Genomic DNA, 23,072 nt, shown 5'->3' with positions numbered 1-23,072 from the left:
CAGGGTCACTCTAGGCTGCATGGGTGGGAGGGAGAGAGGAACCTCAACCAGGAACAGAGTGGAAGAGTTACTCTACATGGAGGTCGTCATGGTTACATTTTCCAAGAACTGAGTGTCATCTCTGAGGTGATACCTGGAAGACCATGTCAGGAGAGGTCACTTTTGGTCTGAAGTGGCCCCTTGAGACGCAGAGGAGACCTCTTTCTTTTCTGGTGGAAATTAAGATCAATTATTTGGGTGGGACATTTACATCCCCCCCCCCCCCCACACAAACAAATATAACGAGGAAAAATATAGCTTTTTTGCGTAATGCACCATTTTAATACACTGCCAGAGAAACAAGAATCATTCTGTTTTGGAGTCAGCATAATAATATGCACATGTGCAGGAAAAACAAACAAACAAACATATATTCAGGTTGTTTGATTAAGTATTTAAACTTTTACAGCTAAGTAAAATTTGAATGGATTGATGAATGTTGATAAAATGCTTGGCAAGTTCAGTGAAATGCTCCGGCACATGAAAGGTGCATCTTCTGCTGGTCTGAAGACATTCCTAACTTGTTGTATGGTGAATGCAAGCATACCACATATATTAGTCAACATCAGATGTGTGTTGAACCAGCAGGCTCTATAAGACCACTACGACGACATAGAGCGCCAAAACAACACAGTATGAATCTTAAAGGCAGCCGATCGCCGTCCCTAATGGTACGTAAACTCCGAACGACCGAAGTTTGTGCGTGCAATTGCACAATGCCAGACTCGGTGCTATATCCATAAACGTGTGAGACAATGCTACCACTGAGACAAGTGTGCGTGTGTGTGTACGCATCATACACAAACATTATCACCGCGAGCTGCGGTGATTGGAGGAGAGAGGCCAGAAGACGCACGTGTGTGTGTGTGTGTGTGTGTGTGTGTGTGTGTGCGTGTGTGTGTGCGCATCATACACAAATATTGTCACCGCGAGCTGCGGTGATTGGAGGAGAGAGGTCAGAAGACGCGTGGCTCTTTCGGCCTCTCTTCATGCACATGCGCACTGAGAGTGTGCATCCATTCGGAAGCTCTCGTGGCTCGCTGGGACAGCCATTTTGGGTTAGGAGATTAGCACAGGGAGCTCTCTTGTAGCCTAGCATTTTGTTCGCTGACCCATTGAGCCAGCGCTATTCTCATTCGGGGGTCACTACATTTGATACAGAATGGGGGAGGCAGCGCGTTTAAGTATCTGCGCAGTCACTGCTGGAAGAGAAGACTACCACAGTGTATGATGTCACATGCGTACAACTATATAAGGAAAATAAAAAGAGAATTTCACAAAACTTTACTTTTTGAATAAAGTGCGCATTTTTTCGACTTGCTACTAATGTATGTTAAGGGTAACATTATTCCCCCTGCCTTATGAAAGAGAGATGTCGAGTGTTCTTTTGTTATGCGAGAAAAATGGAAATATGTTGAATTTTCTTTATTCTTTCTTTATATCGTTGTACTCATGTGACGTCACAAGCTATAGTAGTCTTTTCATCCAGCCGTGACTGAGCAGAAACTTCAAAAATTCATAACTTTTTAATGGATTGTCCCATTTTGCTCAAACTCTCACTGATGTGTTCTATCAATATTGCTGCATTCACTCAACCCACATGTCTATGAAGGTGAACTTGTCTTTTAATATCGTTGCCAGGAACAGCTGGACGGGAACAAGTTGCGATAAATCTGAATATTAAATGGGTTAGTCAAATACCGGTTAGTGATTGGCTGAACACAGTCACGTGATGGAGGTACATTCGTTATGTTCAATCTCCCATGGGAAAACATTTTCATGTAACAAATGACAGTCGGCCTAGGACCGTGCGCGCACAGTGAATTTGGCTCTGCATGCGTAAACGAGCAACGCCAGCGATCGAGTGCGCTGTGCTGGTGCGGTGGTAAACGTTGACGTATTTGACTGACTAATATATAATATAACAGATGATGACTTTTGTTGTCGGGAACATCTACCAAACGTTCCACCCTCAGGGTTTGAAATGCTATTTCGGGAGGCTATAAGTCCCTCAACTTCGTCTCGGGACTTATAACCTCCCTCAATAGCATTGCAAACACTTCGGGTGGAACATTCGGTATGTTCCCTCCCCCGCCAGTCATCATCTATATAATGTAGCACACACACACTGTATAGACACAAGTCATGCCTGTAAAGCCATCTTCAAGAATCACTCTAAAGAAGACCAGTTAGAAAGCAGTAGCAGTGGAACATGAATATCATACTCAAAATAGAATCTACTTAATGTTATTTCATCAGCCTATGCCCACGAAATATATCATTATCTTTATTATTTCTTTTCATAGAATATCATTTTCCTGGTGTTTTCATGAAAGTATGACAAGGTCCTCATTGCCAGAATTTGCACATGAGCATCATGCCCTTCACAGTCTGGAGGAAAAACATGAAGAGGGAAAAAATATGTCCAGTAAAGTGAGGAGATTTGGGGACTTTTCATGTTCAAAACAAACAAGGTCTGCAGACACAATGGGACATTACCTGACATGACCATGAGGTATTCTGAGATGCCCATGGGATATCTTGGTATACTTGACCAACTGCCCCTCAGATGGTCATAACATTTCATAATATTGACCTCCAGGTCGCTTGATGTATTCTTGCTCAGTGAGCCTTCAGTGTTCTCTTTTTATTATTACTCCTTTCAATATACCAACATCTTGTCCCCCCCCCCCCCCCACACACACACACTCCTTTTTGCCAAATTCAAAACTCCTTTGACTTTTAGGTACATATGTAACTCTCTTCTTGACTTGTACAAAAGAAAGGGAAAATAGTGAGGTACAGCAATATCAAGTTTACATCTGGAAATACTCCCCCCCCCTCCACACACACACAATCATACATAGGCCCATTTACACTTGCTTGGAAAAATCATGATTTTTCTAAAATCGCGACATTTGGGTGTAAGTTGCTAAGCAACTACACCCAAACGCCCTCGAAACATCGCCAGAAAAATCGCCAGCTGGAGTGCGATTTTTTGAAACATCGCGAAGTTTGAGGTGAAGTTAGCGAGTGTAAACCCAAGCTGCAGAAATATCGCGATTTTTCATCACGTGACTTTCGGTATCGGATTGCACCGGGAGTTTACGCGCGCTCCCGATCCCTCTTTGGAACGTGTAGAGAGTACGTCGGTCACTGGCCAGAGTACTACAAAGTAGTACCCGGTATAGACAGCTGTGTACAGGTCTAAACGGCCGATCCTCGATCGGCTCATGGTCTCTTACCTCCCTCTCCCTGATGAAACTAGTACGTGAAAACTACTACGAGTAGCAAACCTGAAGTTCTCCAACCACGTATCATCACCCCATGACGACTTAACAAAATAATGTTCTCCCTGAAATGCATTGATTCAGATTGTGGGAGTGCCCATACTGCTCTTGATATACGTTGTTTGTGGAATACAGGAGTACGTAACAGGTGTGGGTTCTTGCTGTCGCCTGATAAAATACCAGTCCTAACTTCCAAGTCCTACTTCTCACTTTCGTCATATCGGCGAAATTTCATGATCCTCCTGAATGCTGCTGTAGATGAAGTTTTACACACCTACTACGTATGTGATCTAATATAGCAAGCTATAGGTATCCTATAGTTTTACCATAAGTAAACAGTCTAGAGAAGACAAATTTATGTGTGCATTGTACTGATAAAAAGCCCTGGCTCAACGTTCCAACCAGCTAGCTGTGATCAAAATATACTGCGCTGCAGTGAAATGAACAGAATAGCGCGCGCTTCCACTCAGCTACCGTGTTGAAAAGAGGTAAATTACGCATGCGCACCATCGATCAAAAAATCGCGATGTTTCGTGAAGCTCAAACTTCGCATGCTTTTGCGCAAGTGTAAACGGTGGAACCAAAATATCGCGATTTTAAAAATCGCGATGTTAGTAAGTGTAAATGTGGCTCATCATAGGCCTATACATTCAGTATGATATCAGAGCAAACACATCTACTCTTGATCCTGGGTCATTCACCTCTCACTCTTACTGAATCCATGCAGTTTCTTGAACCCACTGAGGAAGAAGATGGAATATAGTCTTGTGCATCCAGGCCCTCTTTTCCTCTATTGGAAAATACAATGCTGAATATTCTCACAACAAAGATATTTCTGTCAAACTGTGCTCATACACTGACTCAACGTGTAGAAGGGTTATGGGGGAATTCATAGCATTTCTGAGAGAGCCATGTCTCAACGCAAGAGGCAGTGGATGACCACCAATCAGTCATGTAAAGACTCAGTATTAAAGCGCAGATCTGTCTACCTCACACACATTGCATACATGTCTCCATGTGTGACTGAAAAAATTAGGTAATTGTTGCATGTGTAACAAGCTATGTAACTTGCGACCAGGAACTTTTTGGTGTGTTGGATGTTATAAATATCAAATCTTTTGTACAAGTGCTGCTGCTACACCTCTCTTCTCTTTATAAGTGATGTTGTATTCTTTTGAACAGGATCTGGATAATGTTTAAAGCATAATGAAATGAAAATAGCGGCAGAGAACAGGTGCTGCTCTAAAGTTTCCATTCTAGTGGCAAGGTAAAATACATTTCCTAAAACATTGAGGGCAATCACAAGAACAGCCAAAGCAATTCTTATTACCAACATCACCATCGCTTCCATCGACATCTATCATTATCAATCATTATCACCATATCACCAACAATCATTATCATTATCAATATCATCATCAATACAATTATCATTACCATCATGGTCATCATCATCTATAAACTGCCAGCATCAAAATGATTTCAGCACAAAAGCCACTAACTTTACAGTCATGACTGAACAAAAGAAATCAGAAGAAAACCCTCAACTTTCAGTCTTCCTTTCTCTTGTATCATCAGTTCTGTTAATTTCAGAAATCCAAACAAGAAGTAATACTCGGTCATATATTTTCCAGTGTTTGTTGATACCAGTCCTGAAGCCCACATGCAATTTCAGAAACTGTAGCTGGGTTTATATTCCCCACAGACTACACACAAAAAGACAACTGGGAACATGTTGGTTGTCAGAGGTCATTACCATCTACATAACTCATTCCATCACCATGGCAACAAACAATTACCCAATCACAGACAAGCACAAGGACAGACACACTACTGATAGTGACAGGTGCAAAACAGTGGGCAGAAATTTGTGTCTAAATCTGTCCTGATGATTGATATAATATCACTGCTAAATGGGTGAAACATTACCCTGGTGCCAACCACCGCAGGTTCTTCAACAAATATCAAATTTGTTGCAGTTTAGCATATAGCACTGCAGACATTTCTAACACATGTCACACCGTCTTCAAGAAACATACAATGTCGCCTGTCATGTTGCCTTATATTTTGGGGTATTGATACTGCATGGAAACAGGTGCATGAAGACCGAGCACCAAAATGTTGACTTTGCCAAACAGTGTATATTTTGCCATGTGGGACATCATTTCACCAACATGCAGAACCCTTTTCATATTCCAGGCACAGCAACATTTTATCATTGTTTTTAAGTCACCATTAAAATGTTATCAACTATCTCATTATCCTTAACTCCAGAGTAGAAAAGGCAAAGTTTTTCTGAATACTTTCCTGAAATATTTTCAGCTGTTTCCCAACATCAAACTAATTTCAAGTCTCAGTTGAAATGGTGAAGAAGGTGAAAATTTAACAATCAGACACCAGGGAAGGTATCAAACTTTCATCTTTCCAGCCCAAATAAGGTAGACCTAATGGTAAACCGGTTATACAGAAGCAAGGCTCATCTGCCATTAGGCTGCTGTCCATGTGTTAAAGAAGAAATCCACTCTAAAAATGAATCCTAACTTCAAAAAAAAAAAAAGAGAAAAATATTCTCCACAGAATGATGCAAAAATGACTAAAATTGGATAAGAAATAAGGAAGATATGACATTTTAAAATTTCACATATTTTGGGGAAACATATCTTGATCAGTGCTAATGAATATTCAAATGAGAGAGTTGATGATGTCATACCTTCACAATTTTTTAGGGTAATGTGGTATGATATTGTCAACTAGCTGATTTGAATATTCATAAGGACTGGTCAAGAAATGTTTTCTGAAAAAATGTGAAATGTCAAAATGTCATATCTTCCTTTTATTTCTTATGCAAATTCAGTCATGTATGCATAATTCTGTAGGGAGAATATTTCTCTTTCTTTTGAAGTCTATTTATTTTGGGGGTGGATTTCCTCTTTGATACTTCAAGTAATATTGGTACGGAATATACTGATTACTTTAAGAAGCCAACAGCAAGAGTGTGATGCAATTATGAGGATATAGGGCCTACCATTGCAAACATAAATATTATTCCTAATAAACTTAATCCAGACTGCATTAACTGACCACCCTATAGATACATCACATCAACTTTCCAGACTCAGAATTGGACCTGCTGAATAGCCCTCGACAAGTCTTTTGACTTTTATACTGGGCATTATCATACAGTTGTAGGTAATTCAAATAATATAATTTTGACAAGTGCCAGATAAATGTCTGGACGAGAGACTAAATCATTATGTCACCTGACTGATCATGTGCTTTCAGTGAGGTGACACTGATTCTAACACCTAAAGATAAATGCTGCATATTTTTCCCATTCATCATCAGCTATCTGTGGAATCAGTGCTGTAATCTCCTGTCATAATTCTCCTTAATGTCTTGGGAAAACAGACACCATGCCCCAAACTGACACTCGAGAGTGAACCAATAATGGCTGCCTCTCTCCCAGAGTCATGTGTGGTCAAAGGATCAAGTTCAGCAAACAGTGCTTTTCCCCCCTTTAATATCTCATACCCATCAAAAGCCCTTGATGAGTCATCAGAAAGCTGACAGAGGTTTAGAATCAACCCCCATGGGTCATCTTTTTTTAGCACCCATGGTCACTCTCTGAGCTGTCACCCACAAGCAAATTCCTCCTACTTCACACTCAAGTTCTATCTTTCTCAAGTAGAGAACACTCAGCAACACCACAGGTCTTGCGTCAGTCAATGTAGCCAAGTTGTGTTTAGTTCAAGGAAATCATCCAAAAGCTAATCACAGGCCAGTGCCAGTGTTCCAGTCTATTCAAATCGTCTAGTAAAGGTTCCTGTGCTTTCCATGCCACAGACTTCGAACAGTGTATAGAATACTATGGAGTTTTATGTGCCATATACGCAATTGCAACACCTCAAGGACACAAGGGGTTAATCAGATTTCCCCCACACTAGAGAGTGATATCCATACCTGTGGCAAGTGGGTGGCATAGTAGTCATAATCATAACCCAAGTATCTTAGCAGAATGTAAAGGGCTTTTTACACTTGTAAATTTTTGCTTAGCCCCGGACCAACGGTGGGGCTAAGGGGGGGCCTTAGCCCCACCGTTGGTACGGGACTATCCTTAGCCCACTTTCTGTTTACACTCGTTTTTGCCAAAGTGGGCTAGCCCCACCGATAGTACGGTATTATCTGGCCCTGCAAAATAGCAGGGGCTAGCACCGCAATTGCGGTGCCAAGCAAGTGAGTGTAAACAGAACGAAAAAATAATCCTGGGCTAAGCGACGGAGACGAAGTGCGACCCTCACTGACCAATCAGAAACGAGGTTATCAAGTGCTGCCGGTGCGTGCGTGTACGCATACAGTACACAACGTAATTATGAATATTCATGTGGTTTGGAAAGTCCGGGGCTAAGAAATATGAGTGTAAAAAGGTTAGTTTTCTCCTTAGCCCCGGACAAGAGATAGTACGGGACTAATTGGCGAGTGTAAAAAGCTGAAAAAATTGGTACGGGACTAACGATAGTCCTGGGTCAGAGAAAGTCCGGGGTTAAGAAACACAAGTGTAAAAAGCCCTTCTGAGTCAAAATGAGCAAAGCACAGTTATATCCATAATGCAGAAAAACATATGTGGCCTGGAAAAAGAAAAGAAAAATCACTTCGTTTACCATTTAATTTCTTGAACAGTCCATGCATGTGTCAATACAATCAAGCAAAAGCTAGGTTAATGGACATAAGCACATAAACTGTTAGCGATGATGATATCTTACCTCATTATCTACAGAAACCCCTTCACCACGTCTCAACTTTTGGGGCGCATAATATATTTTGGAGGCAATTGGTTCAGCACACATGCTATCCTCTTCATCAAAGCTAATTGGCTCAGTTTTAGCTGCTGTCACCAAGGGAGGCACTGCTGTAAAGTTGATTTTCTTTCTTACACCAGAACATCTCTATTCCTAATCTTTCAAGTCAATGAGGGCCTCATTCATCACAGTTCAATACCGCAAAAATTACAGTTGATTTCACAGAATTAACTCACATACATAGGATTGAGAGGTTCTATCAAACTTCTCAAACTGTATAAGAAATTTTGAAATTTTAAAATTGCCAATATCTTCACTGATAAGTTTTATTACCACTAGTCACTTTGACATATTTAACTTGGAAGGCATAAATGATAAGTCTCCCAATGAGGTAACATATAGGCATACAGATCTTTAAAAACTAAATTTCACTTATTGGACATGAAATTAGATAGAATAACATAGAGGCCTATTCTTCACAAAAAAATCATTGAATTTTTGAAATAACCGAGCAACAATGACTTCGGGATGAAAAGGGCTGCAATAGCTTCACAAAAAATAATAATGAAATTCATCATGATAATCTAAGTACTGTACTGAAAAAGGGGGAAGATGTGATGTGTTGGTATCATCTGTTCAAATTTTGAAGTAGGGAAAATGTGAAACTTTCAAACTTTAAGTTACATAAATGTTATTGCACAAGTACATTTGGTAGGCTACCTTTTGCAAGCATAAAACAACTAATGTCTTTATGTCTATCATATGACAGGGAATACCAACTTCTATAAATTTTGAAAATTTTCAGTTTTTTTTTCTGACTCACCAGTTTCATTCACGAGACATCCTACACTTCAATAATGACCACAAATTTTTAAGCCCATTTTTAAGCAAGAGATAACCTCCTAAAGTCCATACAACGTCCAACAATTCAGAGAAGTACTACATCAGCAGTAACCCTCTCAGTACAAGCTCTTAAAGGACAAGTTCACCTTCATAAACAAAAGGATTGAGAAAATGCAACAATATTAGTAGAACACATCAGTGAAAGTTTGAGGAAAATTGGACAATCGATGCAAAAGTTATGAATTTTTTAAATTTTTGTGTTGGAACCGCTGGATGACGAGACTACTACAGCTTGTGAGTCATATGCGTACAACAGTATAAAGAAAATATAAAAGAAAATTCAACATATTTTCACTTTTTTCGCATAATAAAAGAGCACTTGACTTGCCTCTTTCTAAAGGCAGGGGGAATAATATTACCCATAACATTTATCGGTTACGAGTCAGGGGAATGTGTACTTTTTTCAAAAGATGGAATTTTGTGAAATTCTCTTTATATTTTCCTTATATTGTTGTACGCATGTGACATCTAAGTTATTCATACACTGCAGTAGTCTTCTCATCCAGCGGGTACTGCACAAAAACTTCAAAAATTCATAACTTTTGAACGGATTGTCTGATTTTCCTCAAACTTTTAATGATGTGTTCTACTAATATTGCTACATTCTCTCAATCCTTATGTTTATGAAGGTGAACTTGTCCTTTAAAGGGATGATATGCCTACAGTATTAGTTGAGGTGAGGATTTAGCTTTTAGCTTTTTGCAAGATAGGCCTACTTAGAAACCATTTTATGAAATGTTAAAGAGCTTACAATTCTAAGAGGAATTCAAAGTCTATTTGATGAAAATCAGTATTAAAATGGCTGAGATATCCAAAAACAAAGTAAAACAAAGCCATCCCAATAAAAGCTGGGTCCCACCTTTTATTAGGATTGCATTGTTTTTGATGTCTCAAGCATTTCAAAACCAATTTTCATCAAATAAACTTTAAATTCCTCTTAGAATTGTATGTTCTTTCATATTTCATAAGACATTTCTCATTATCTCAAAAAAATCATTGTCAGAGACATTTTGATCCTGAAGCCCTATCTCAACTGAAACTGTATCATCCCTTTAAAACTTTCACTCTCATTCTCCACAAACAAGCATGAACAAATGATGCACATTACACTCAACACTCATTCCTTGTTTCATCTTCCTCGTTTCAGCTCTACAACTGACAACAGATGTGATGGTGTTTGACGAATAACTAAAGGCGGAAAAAATGATAAGAATCCCAAAGTGATAACCCCCCTCCCCCCTCCACACATACTTGCATCCTCAAGAAAGCATTTGGTCCGTATCTTGGAATTTTCCTCTCTGATGACAGCAGGGTTCAAAATTCCCTGGCCCCTTTTAGCCTATCGGAGGTCAAGGGTCAATGTACCTGAAACTCTTAAGGGGGAATCCTAGAACCCTCAACAAACAAGTTGTCAATTCCAATGGAGACATCGTACATCATTTCCGCTCAAGGCAGGGGAAAGAAAAACCATATCTTAAACCTTACTCATTTTTCAATTTGCATTTTATGATGTAGAGTCTCAGTTAAAAAGCATTTGTGGTCCGACAGCAAAACAGATAATGTTCATTGATAGTTTATAGACATTTCTATGAGATTTTGAAGTTTTTATCACATGAATTAACATTCAATTTCATTGTCAAATTGTTTCCATTACGTTTATCATCATTAACTTTATCATTATCATAATCATCATCACTGTCATAAATTCATTCCTTAGAGTTTGATAGGGAACAGATTCAAAATTATGATTAACTCAAAGTACATTGTGATCAAAGAGCAAAAGGGGCATCATTTCTCTAAATTTATCAGCCATCCGTTTGGAAAAGGTCAAACTGTTGACTATGGTCTTCAGGCTTTCTGTTCCATAAATAGGAAAGATGGTCATACTCTCGGCTTGAGGAAAAAAAAAACTGCTCGAACATGATGATTTACTAGCCATACATGTAGCTCATGCATGTTGTACCACTTGGAACAAAAAAAAAAAAGAAAAAAAAGAAGAAGAAAACACAGGGTTTTTGCACTACAAGAAGAGGGTTGTTTTTGTTTGTTTGTTTTTTAACAGGAAAGTGAGTTACCTGGATGCTGGGGGTCTCACGGCAGATCCAGGAATTCCGTAAGGGGGGCCTTTACAACAATAAGGGGGACACACGTGCCCCCCTCCAGTTTTTTTCCTTTTTGTTTCTTGTGTTTTAACAAAAATTAAAGGGGGGCACACGCCCAGCGTGCTCCCCCCCCCCCCCCCCCCATCTGCCACTGGGTCTGGATCCAAATCATATCAAAGCAGATAACTTCTTTCCCCTTCAACACGTGATGTTGGTCACAATATTCGGGTGAGGATAATCCCTCCCACAGTTTTTTTATGTTAACATGGTAACTTTGTTGACAAAACTCGAATGTTGGCCTACTTCTTCCACTCTGCCCCGTCACTCTACCCCCCCCCCCCCCCTCCCCTCCCCCTAAATTAGACGAAGTGCAATGACATGGATGCTTGGTAGACTAGAGAATGGAAAAAGGAGAAACCAGTAGGAACTCCTATGTCACCTGATAGACCTCAGGGACATGTAACCAATGCCTCTAGAAATGTGATGAGATGGCTGGGTGGCCAAAGATGCTACCAAAACCACCTTACCGACCGATCGACTCCAATGACAGTTACCCAGAAGCCAAGATGGCCATAAACAAAGTCTTGCCCTAAAGTGGTAGCTTTTAAGTAAAAAAAAAGAAAGAGAAAATCCATGATTTACAAAGTTCTCTGTCCCAATGAATTTTGGAGAAAAATCGAGACAGACTGGCAACATTACACATGCATCATCATCCCTCTGCAGAAAAAAATAATCCCTGGGGGGAAAGTTTCCATAACCTAGTTCCTTAGGGAACTTGATGTGCCATGTAAAAAGTATAATAATATGGAAAGTTATCAAATCTTCAAGTCAAAGAGTTAATGAGAAGGGGCCTTCCCATTTACAGTGAAAAATTACAACATCCAGAATACTAATGCATTTAGATCAAAGTTCCTGGACAAACTTCTCTATTAAAAGCCATCCGATGATCATCATAAGAATAACAGATAAGCAACTTTTCTAACTTTACATGCTGTTTGCTTCGACTATTTCCTATTTGAATGCTCACTGCAGAAAAGTCACAGTGTAGGTCTATGTCACGTGATTTCACTGAATATTTAAATTCCTTCCAACAGCCACAAGCAGATCATACAGCTCATGGTCGTGTGAACAAATGATGATTCAAACCATAATTGCAATCATACTTATAATTTAGCATTCAAATTAAGCTCTCACGGTATGTGTAAAAGCATGGTGAGAGATTTCCTCTGAAGGTTGATTCACTAGACATATCATATTACTTTATAGATTATTGAAGTGCGATATATTAACCATTTATCCCCATGGAAACTGGATCTGAAAAACCTCATCTGGTCTGAATATCTGTCACACTATTGTTGCTAACCATGCTCGCATCTGGTTTTCTAACCCATGCTAAAAACAAAAGACTTTATTACTTTATTTCAACAGTTCACTTTCCCTCCTGCTTTCTCAAGCTTTAACAACTGATTTCTTTTTGTTCCCGAAGCTAACTCACTCAGAATAACCTTCTCTAAGTGATCCCTTCCCTTTTGATGTCACCAAACACAACTACCCTTGACCTTATTCATACCCCAAAATTGGTTCACACCAGAAGACCAAAAATAACAGAGAAGAAGGTAACAAAAATTTGTTACATCTAGGCAACGTGATCTATGTAAAGAAGTCACTCGTCAAAACTGCCCAACAGACTCCACTTACAAAATCCTGTTTTTAGAAAAAGGAAAGGAGGTAAAAAGAAAAAGCCCCTTCTGGAATCCATCAACACATTCTTAATTTCCATGCCTGGTCGGTATATGGTCAGACCGCCTAGTGGCCTTGATTCGGGGCAGAGATTAAAATTTGATTGGGCGATGAGAGAAGCAAGTATCAATTTTAAAACTGGCCAACGAAGACGAATATTGCAACAGTTCTTAATTAGGACTGACCCAATAAATTCCAGCTGAGCTTCCCGGATCAATGAAAACAATGAACCTCCAGATGGAAGTAGAGAATGATCCATAACAAGAACGGTTGAGAAGAGCATTCGCCTCAAATCTTATGGGATCATTAGTTAGAAAAATTGAACAACATATTTTCTCAGGTTCATTACCAACTGGATTCTGGAATGTCAACGTTAATGTCCATAGGGATGTCACAATCTCAAAGAGCAGCAGATTAGTTCAAGTGATGATAATGTTTTGTACAATGCTGATCTAGCTAACATCAGACTTTGTTAAACATTTCCGCAGAGTCGCCTGGAACGATGATGTGCAGGAGGAGAAGGCCACCAGAGGGCAGGCTGTACGTCGCTAACATGCGAGTTACGGTGTTGACGTGCATACGGTTCCTCAGAGATTCTGTTTACATACCATATGTGGTGATGTACAGTAGAGCAGATTGAAAGAATCATGCACAGTACTTCATGGGGCTGGCATTTAAAATGTCCTATGACTTGATAGCAAATGCCACTTTCTTGACAATGGAATACAGAACTTTTGTTCTTACAGTGGAAAACAGTTTGCACATGATGGTAGATGTTTATACTGTTTCACTGAAAGGTGAATTATGCACAATACCCCCATTCTTGAGCAAAAATGTCTCTTGTTTGAATAAAAGATTATTCATTTAACTATCCTTAAAGACGAAAGAGACTTTATGGTGGTCTTGAATATCAAAAGTCTGTATCTCTGTTGTCATGGGAGCAAGAAAAGATGGTTGAACAAATCAAACTGTTTAACTATTATTACAATTCCTACATCTCCATCTCCCATACAGGCCATACATCCTCGCAAGCAACTCCAGAAATTACGTCCAACTGTATTAAAAGCACATCGAGAACACGCTGAAAACATTATAGGACACACACACACAAAAATACAAATTGATTTTACATACTGTAAACGTGGAAATTTTCGCGGTACATTAATTTTCACGGATTTCGCGCTACGCTCGGCTAGCGCGAATTCAAAAACGCGCGAATATATCTTCACAATTTTCTACGCACATTTTGAACGGGATGAATTGTGTGCGCTTCATCGATGATACTGCTACGTAGTACAATGTACAGGCATGTTTACGCTACTAGTACTGTGTGAAGAGACGATACCCTAGATTGCTGTGTACTGTAGCATGCATGTGTGCACCGCACGCATCGATGCTACAGTCCCCCGTGACTACGGTACTAGAGTCACAGCTGTACTACGTATTTGAGTGCTTGTACTCGCAGTCGAGCCGCTCGCTACGTCGCTTGTCGTACGCTGGCATAGCAAGCTATGTAGCAGAGGCTTTGGATGAAAGCAGTGAAAGTGTACTACAGTAAAGTAACCTGCTGCGGAGCGCGAATTTAAGAACCCGCGAATACGTTTTCGAGCCGCTCAGCGCGAAAAATTAATCGCGCGAAAATATTGACGTTTACAGTAAGTTTATTTCTCCTAGACAGGGATGGGTTTGAGTAATGGATGGAAGGACGATGCTTCCAACTCCTCTCATTCATAAAACTCGAACACACATGCACAGCGGCCATTACCCGTAAATGATTGTATTGACTACACCTTCAGGTAAAGGTACCACCTGGCAACAAGATTTCAGCTTGATGTTTCTTTCCCCACCAGAAGTAGGAAAGTGTCAGGTCTAAATTTCCTGTGACACATATTTCAAATCTCCCTGGATCAAGGAACAGCTGAATTCAGGCAGTTCACAAATCAGCCATGTACTTGAGAATTTCTTGTTTCCATGGTTACAAAAGACACATCTTTTTCCTTCCCCCATGCTCCTGGTAGCAATGTTGAATCCGAGTCTGGTATCACTTGATATCCACTGGGGGGTCCACACGGATTTGGGGCTCCGGAACTTGTTCTTCACTGCAGCATGTTTCAGCAACATTTTGACGATCCTATACGCAGTATTTTGGCGAGAGCTCAAAAAGTATATACATCTATAGATGACTGTGGAAAAAGCTAGCAAAGCAAAGAAATCCTGAAGTGACTGGAAGCAAGGCTAAGCTCTCCAAGGGAAAGTTTCCCTTGACATACGGTATGCGTTGGGCAGTTGCAGAAAGATCGATGCGACACACAGTGAAAGTTTGGAGAAAACTGGACAAAATTTTCAAAAATTACGTTTATCAATTTCTAAAAGTTTTATTTAAGTATATATGTGCTGTCTTCTCTGGATGGAATTTCTATACTATTTAAGATGTGAAAAAAAGTTTACGAAAATAAAAGAAATTTCACAAATTATTTTTTTTACATCAAATGAGATCTTGACCTTTGAAGTTCAGGAGGAATTGAAAAAAAAAATAGTTTCAACATATCTCGATAACAGGTCAAGGGATAATGTACCATTGAACACTAAAAATTTATGAAAAACAAATATTTTAAAAGCATCAAATGAGAACTTGACCTTAAAGTTTGGAAATAATTGAAAAAAAGTTAATATTGTTTCATCATATCTTGACAACAGGTCAAGGGATAATGTACCATTGAACAATAAGGATTTATGCATTTTGATGGTTTATCATTGCAACATTAAAATTTCTCATGCAATTTCCGTCTGGAGTGAGAAACACAAGAAATTAGCCAAAAAAATGTATTTGAGATAACAGTCAAGACAACCTCTTCCCCCCTTTACCACCAGATAAATATGGAGGAGTGGAGCGAGTTTGGTTGGGGTGGGGTACTGGGTGGGGCCCTCCCCCTCTCCTCCCAGTGAGGAATTGAGCCCTTTTTACACTTGTGTTTCTTAACCCCATACTTTCTCTGACCCAGGACTATCGTTAGTCCCATACCAATTTTTTTCAGCTTTTTACACTCGCCAATACGTCCCGTACCGGTACTAAGCTCTTGTCCGGGGCTATAAGGAGAAAATTGACCTTTTTACACTCGTATTTCTTAGTCCGGTACTTTCAAAACCACATGCATATTCATGATTACGCTGTGCACTGTACACGTACACGCACACACCGGCAGCACTTGATTATCTCGTTTCTGATTGGTCAGTGGGGGGTCGGACTTCGTCTCCGTCGCTTAGCCCAGGATTATTTTTTCGTTCTGTTTACACTTGTTTGCTTGGCACCGCAATTGCGGGGTTAACCCTGCTATTTTGCAGGGCCAGATAGTACGGGATTATCGGTGGGGCTAGCCCACTTTCGCAAAAAACGAGTGTAAGCAGAAAGTGGGCTAAGGATAGTCCGGTACCAACGGTGGGGCTAAGGTCCCCCCTTAGCCCCACCGTTGGTACGGGACTAAGCAAAAATTTGCGAGTGTAAAAAGCCCTTAAGGCAAACATGACACCTCTGGCATTTGAGTCCTCCCTCTCCTTTTCCCTCCTCCCTCTGGATTATGTTATTCCAGGATTTGTTCTTGAAAGCCACCTCTGAGCAAACAGCAGCAGCCATCTTTAGCTGCTACATCAGATTCAAAACTCATTCATGTTGCACTAAAGATATTTCTCTCAGAATACGCTGGCTGCTTCCTCATTCATGGAACAAGAATTTTGAAGACACAGGCTTAGGATTTTCCATCACAATACTATACGGGGCAATGTTTTGTGACTAAATACAACAAACTGTAAACTATGCTGGTAATTTACTGTAATATTTCTAACATACTTTCCTGGCACAAATTACTACTGAAATATGCAACTAGTGACCAGTGGAAATCGACGATTAGAGACATTTTGCATGTCACATAGATTTTGTGAAAATTTTCTCACATTTTCAAATAGATACTAGTTTGATGTCACTGTTATCATTCAACACAATTGGAATCATATTAGTCCTTTGAAAGTGGCATTGGTTAGCATACAAGCAGGTAGATGTAGATCAGTACCGTACTACAGTGCGATGCAAATCTTCAATGTCCCTAAAGATATGAATATGGTATGACTGACAAGAATCTTTTGACTTATTTGATACAGCTTTTTCTTTAAACCCCAGTGGGCCCTGTGGATACCGTGCATACATACTTAACCTCAAAACACAATACAAACTGCAAACAAGATTTAAAGGAGAGAAATCTGTAAATCCATCCCATGCGATATGAACACGAAGATAACTTTCTCTTTTCCATTCTCTTCAGATTTGATGGCCCAGTTACCAACACTGCAATACCAGATGACAGACTATCGACATCTGTTTGCAAGTAATATCCAAAAGGCTTTTATTTGATTCACTCCAGCAAAAACTAATTGAACCTGATTGAATTTCCATTCATTTGTTTTTGTCAATTCTAATCTGATGCATAATATATCTATGATCAAACACAATATCACATACCTATCATGCATATACTCAATTTTTTCCATAGATCTCTACTCATTCCATTGATTCAAACATGTTTGGCATTGTATGATTTGTTTTTAATAAAATTTTGTGCTGTAATACAGCATACTATGCCATTGACATATATATGGCATTACACATTCAATATGATGGAAGTGAAATTACATACTTAATGAATTTGAAGGTGATCAACCTCACTAATTGTTTGATTCAACTGATTCTAGTCCATGCTCCAATGATAATAAAGCACATGATTATTTTTTTTTCCATCATGCAAACATTCCAATCAAATGCCAAGGAGCTAGGTTATTCTTTAGATGTCGAATATTCTTTAGATGTGGGGGAATGCACCCAACGAGCACTGCTTTTTAGCATTCCTCCCCATTTCCAGCATTTCCGTACACTTACAATGTTTTGTAAACTTATCCTTCATTTTGTATTATGATGACATTTATGTATTCAATTTCTGTAAAACATTTAGATGTTTCTGTTGGAAATGGAAAAATGAATGAATGAATGAATGAAATAAAAAATGAACATCAAATGGATATTTGTTGTCTGCTGTCCCTTTACTTTTTTCCTGATATGCCCCTTTAATTTATTTAAAAAAAATCAATTCAGATCAACTGTACTTTAGAGGTTAATTTCCATAAAATAATGTTGATCTCTCCATCTCCCTTTCCCCCGTCCCCCTCTCCCTCCCCCACCCTCTCTCTTCAATGCTTCTCAAAGTTTTGATACCAACAAATAAAAGTTACTGTTGTTACTTTATTTTGTTTTGTTTTGTTTTGTTTTCTGTTACACCCACTACCAATGAAGGTAAGCTGGCTTAAACCATTTCTTCAGGGCTGTGATAGTTTGCTAACAGTTAATCCTGAAGTATTTCACCTCCCTGGACATGTTGAGAAACATTGGGCAAAGGTTTTCCTTTTGGGTGAAAAAATATTTGGCAAAACAGGATTGCTTGAGAGGATCATTGTGGTCTGCCATGGGTTATTATGATAACCTGTAACATTATTTGGTATACAATGCAATGCCTGCTTCAATCTGTTTTGAAGTTATTGCTCTTTGTGTTCATTCATTCATGGATACATGATTCATTTTTTAATGTTACGTCTCTGCCAGCTTGAAAATATGTACACACACACTAAAAAAGGACCAGAACTTTATGTTCTTTCCTAACTTTCCTTCATCATGAATTCCTGAGGTCTTGTCATAGATTCTTAAATATGAACATGAGAAAGATAAGAAGTTTAACAATACTATATTTTTGTGTGCCAAAAGAGAAACATCAAATTTTAGGCAACTTACCAACACTTTCCTTCGCTGTGACCTTTTTTTTTTGTCACTACCTTACGTTGCTAAAATGCAATTTATTTTAACAAAAATAAATAGTAAATATCTCTATCACAATGTAACTTTCTCCCTTTCATCTTCCATGCTTCATCAAACTGTGCTGTTATTTGCACAGCTGTAATATTCATATAAATTCACTCTAAATGGATAAAGACTGAAGTCAGACGAACCTTTTAATCCATTGAGGACGAGTCCGTAGTGTACTAGGGCAGGTGTCTATGGGAAATGCATGTTGTAGCAAAATCAGTCCGTCCTCAACGGGTTAATGTATAACACTGTGACAGTCCTAGGCAAAGTCTTTTATCGTGATGCAACTACAGTTGATATGACAACATAATCCCGGTTATCAATCATCTCTTTTTAAGGATGTCTGTACCAATCAGACAGGGGAGCATGCCAGTGGACACGCCCATCAGCAAATGATGTGCAGTTAGAGTTATGAGTGAAATATATCATGGTTTACATTCGCATTTATGTCAGAGGTGGACATAATGATTAGCACTAATCTAGACAAGACAGATCCATCCTTCCTTCCTTTTCCCCTGGGGATGGGTATTAATGGGAAAACTAATGCCTACAGACTGCTGGGTGAGACACAATGGATTGTACAGAGAAGAAGAAGACAACTGACACGGATGTTTATCTTGGTAGCCATGACGATGATTCCCTTGGTATCCGGGTGATCTATGGCGTACTCTAGGGTTCTGTTGATACAGCATCTCAATTACGGGGGCCTGATTTGGATATGCTTTGCCACTTTACCGCCGACAGACAATCAATGTCCGTTCCATCCTCATCATCCCTGCTCATTTACATACAAATTTGCCATCAATCAACACACTCGTAATTCACTAAACTTTGTACATGGGACATCAATTAAAGGACCAATTCTATCCTCCCACCTCTGAATGGGATTTCTTTGTTGCTTTTCATGATGAACCCTAGAAGAAAATTATTAACTTAACAAAACAAAACACCCCGACAAAGTCATGTCTAACCTGATAAATGATGGAGAGTTTGGCAAAATTTGGAGAAAAAAAAATAGCAGCATCAAAAGATGTGCTGACTTTCATGAACTAGTCTAAAATTATAATATCAATTAAAAGTTGCATTTTGTCACAGAACACATCCAGTTTAAAGCCTTAAATATAGATAAGAAAACCGCGTGCTATTAAAATTAGAAACATAAACATTAACTTGAATTTGACATATTGATTTCACAACAACTCAAATGCTTCACTACATTCAATACATAATTTTCAGGTTTAGTTCTTTGTTAGTTCTCTATATGCTAATCTACTTTTGATGGCACAAAAGCATTGAACTGATCCATGAAAATCCTGCACACAGCCAGTGAAATTGAGCTTTGCTTTCACAACGTCAATCAACATGGCATATAGTAAAGGTACTGAGCACATTTTTCTACATCAACAATTTGCCGGGACAAATTTATTTTCGGAAGGGGCAACTTTACCAGCGACATAAGGAGGTCGCACGTTTCTGATGCAGGGTTAACTAGGAAATACGAACACTCCGCTCTCTGGAGCAGGTCCTAAGTTCTGATTTCACCCCTCATGGGACATGAAATTCTCCCCTGAAAGAGAATAACGTTCTCGTCTGCAAGCTGAAACAAACCAAACATTCCGCGGCATGTTTCTTTATTCCCCAAGCGGAGAGCCTACTGTATCAATAATCAATGTGTGCAGACACTTACTAAATATAAATAAATTTCTACATTTTTTCCTCCTTCTTTTTAAAGGAAATTTAAGAAAGCTAGCTAAAGGGTCACATGGAAAGAGACCGGGTTCCTGTCTGTAGACATTGCTTGTGTTCGAGTTAAAGCCACACACACCAACAAGAAAGTATTCATGTACATAGGATTATGTCCCTTCAGGGAGGAATATGCTAGAAAAGTGGTGAATTCAATGGCTGATCTCATGAATTATCAGTAACCAGCTGGACTTGAGGTTTTTTGAGGTGCGTACTGCATATTTTTGTAATTACACAAAATGAACAATCAGTACTATTACTTATATTCATTTCATGATAACAGTTGTTATCATTATGATTATAAAATTGTTTTCTTTATCATACAACAACAATAATAATTTCTAGTACTGATGTCTCATTCTTGCTTAATATTCACGTAGTTGCCAGCAACATGGCTGAATAAATCATCTATCCTCCTATGTTATATTTCAGCTTTGTAATCATACTGACAAAAAGAAAATAATAAGGCATCATATTCCTTTAAGCCTATTACATGATAAACTCAGTGGGGAATTCCTGGCTGCATGCTCCCCAAATCTTTGTATACATGCTGGATTCCTGCCAACGGCTCATGTTTTTCGTTTTGCAAGTGCGATAAATTGGAATTTCTTGGCACCGAGGTGAGCCATCCTACTGGAAATGAGCCGATTACGAGGTAATATCATCAATCAAGAATCTGCTGGTATCTGGCCGAGTAGCAAAACTACGCCAACATCCAGATCAGCAAACGAAGATAAAGCACAGTCCATGAAATGCTGTTTCAAAATAACAGCCATCAGTCTTCGGTGAAAGGAGTCCAATGCAATGTCACCTGATTTTACAGATTTGCAAACAATCAGACACACAAAAGTCACCGTCCTATTTCATCCTCAACCCCAGTAAAAGAAAAGAAAATGAACGAGCTATTTCTTTCAAGAAAAAAAAAAATCCTATTTCAGTTGCCAAGATAACATGCTCATACATGACACAGCATTTGAAAATATTTAATGGTGATTTCGATCTTTCTTAGTTTTATCTATAGATTTGTGTATTTATTCAGCCATCTATTTAGGCATAAATTCATCTCCATTACCTGTAGTAATTTTCAATATGTTTGGCCTCATTCCATCACAATCTCATCTGTATTATACCTGGGTGTCTGCATTATCTATTTTCCATCTGTTATCTGCATATCATTCATTTTTTTTGAGTCCGCCAATCTCTCAAAGTTTGCCCAAACACGGCCATCATCTGACGGAGAGAGTCCTAACGAGCTACAAGTCGTCATAGAAACCGGCGGACTGTAGAGGGAAGCGCAGCCAATCAATTCTGAGATTAATTCGTTGTGTCAGACAGAATGCCATGAATGCATTTCTCTCCCCTCGGATCCGGCTCCAAGTCCCCTCCCTGCATCCAAATTTGTCTCCGTCGTTCTACAATGCGAGCAGATCGGTTCACTGCACTTCAACGATTATCATTTTGACAGCAGAATTTCTCTGCATTTTTTTGCACTTTTTCATTAGTTTCAACTGATAAACCACAGCTAATCCAAGAGCATCAGTTTTGTCTTTACTCTCTCTACTCTTGACGAAATGCACTGTTTCAAATAAAATGCGGTGAGATAATTAAAAAATCACTCTGCAATTTCACTCTCAATCGTCATGAACAATTATTGTGCCATATTGATTTCGTTGACCCTATGATTTCCATATAAAAGCAGTGGGTGACAGATTATAAAATCCATAAATGACTAGGAATAGGACTCTGGCCAATTATACCATTTGGCAGTAAGCTGAGGCATTGCCATGGCAACCACTTATGAGATGAAGTAATTTCTACCTTCTGAACAGCTCTATAATGGACTAGAGAGGCGGCCACTTTACACCTCTGCCTGCACTTGTGTTGCTGTATGGAATTAAATATTTATGTATGAGTCTGTGGGTGTGCGTGCACGTGTCTGTAGGCCTATATATGCATAGGCCCTATATGTCATGGTGTGTGTTTGTGTGTATGTGTGTATCAATTACCTACAGGTCAATGACAAGTCACACACAATGTGCACACCACAAAACTGAGGACAAACATCCATGGAAGACAGTCCCCAGTTGTTGGGAAAAATCCAGTGGATGCACCTGCACTTGGGCTTGTGCCAATAAGGTTTGTCATTGAGAGTTGAGGCATTGTACAACTTAAGAGAGGACCCCATCACACAAAAGGTAACTGAGTAATGAACAAAATATACAAAATCATCAAGATGTGATTGATGAACACAGATTTCACAGAATTCTACATGGCATCTAAAAGTTTATTGAAACTTTTCCAGTAAGAGCACACATCTTCATCACATCATCCAAATGAGAATGGGAAACACTAACGAACTGCCAAATTTTCATAAAAACAAGAAAATTAAGTTGTGGAGGTTGGCAGCAACATGGCAAAATACCAATATCTATTCAAAGAAAAATAGAAGCTGACCTCTTCCTACTCATCCATGGATGAATTAATCTCTGCCTTGTTGCATTTGTAAGGTTTCATATTTTTTTCAGTGATCTTTTTTATTAATTCCATTTCCTTTAAAAAT

General features: G+C 39.1%; 1 protein-coding gene across 1 annotated transcript in view; it reads right to left on the bottom strand.

The window, feature by feature from the left end:
- Window positions 1-23,072, bottom strand: part of LOC139719735 (uncharacterized) — a 146,358-nt gene that overhangs the window by 11,832 nt on the left and 111,454 nt on the right. The window lies entirely within an intron of this gene.

The sequence above is a fragment of the Diadema antillarum genome, unplaced genomic scaffold, assembly GCF_040938485.1.
Source record: "Diadema antillarum isolate AM-2024a unplaced genomic scaffold, OU_Dant_1.0 scf00000114, whole genome shotgun sequence".
Taxonomy (NCBI): Eukaryota; Metazoa; Echinodermata; class Echinoidea; order Diadematoida; family Diadematidae; genus Diadema; species Diadema antillarum.
Note: the sequence above shows the minus strand (reverse complement) of the source record. Positions and strands in the feature narration are given on the sequence as shown.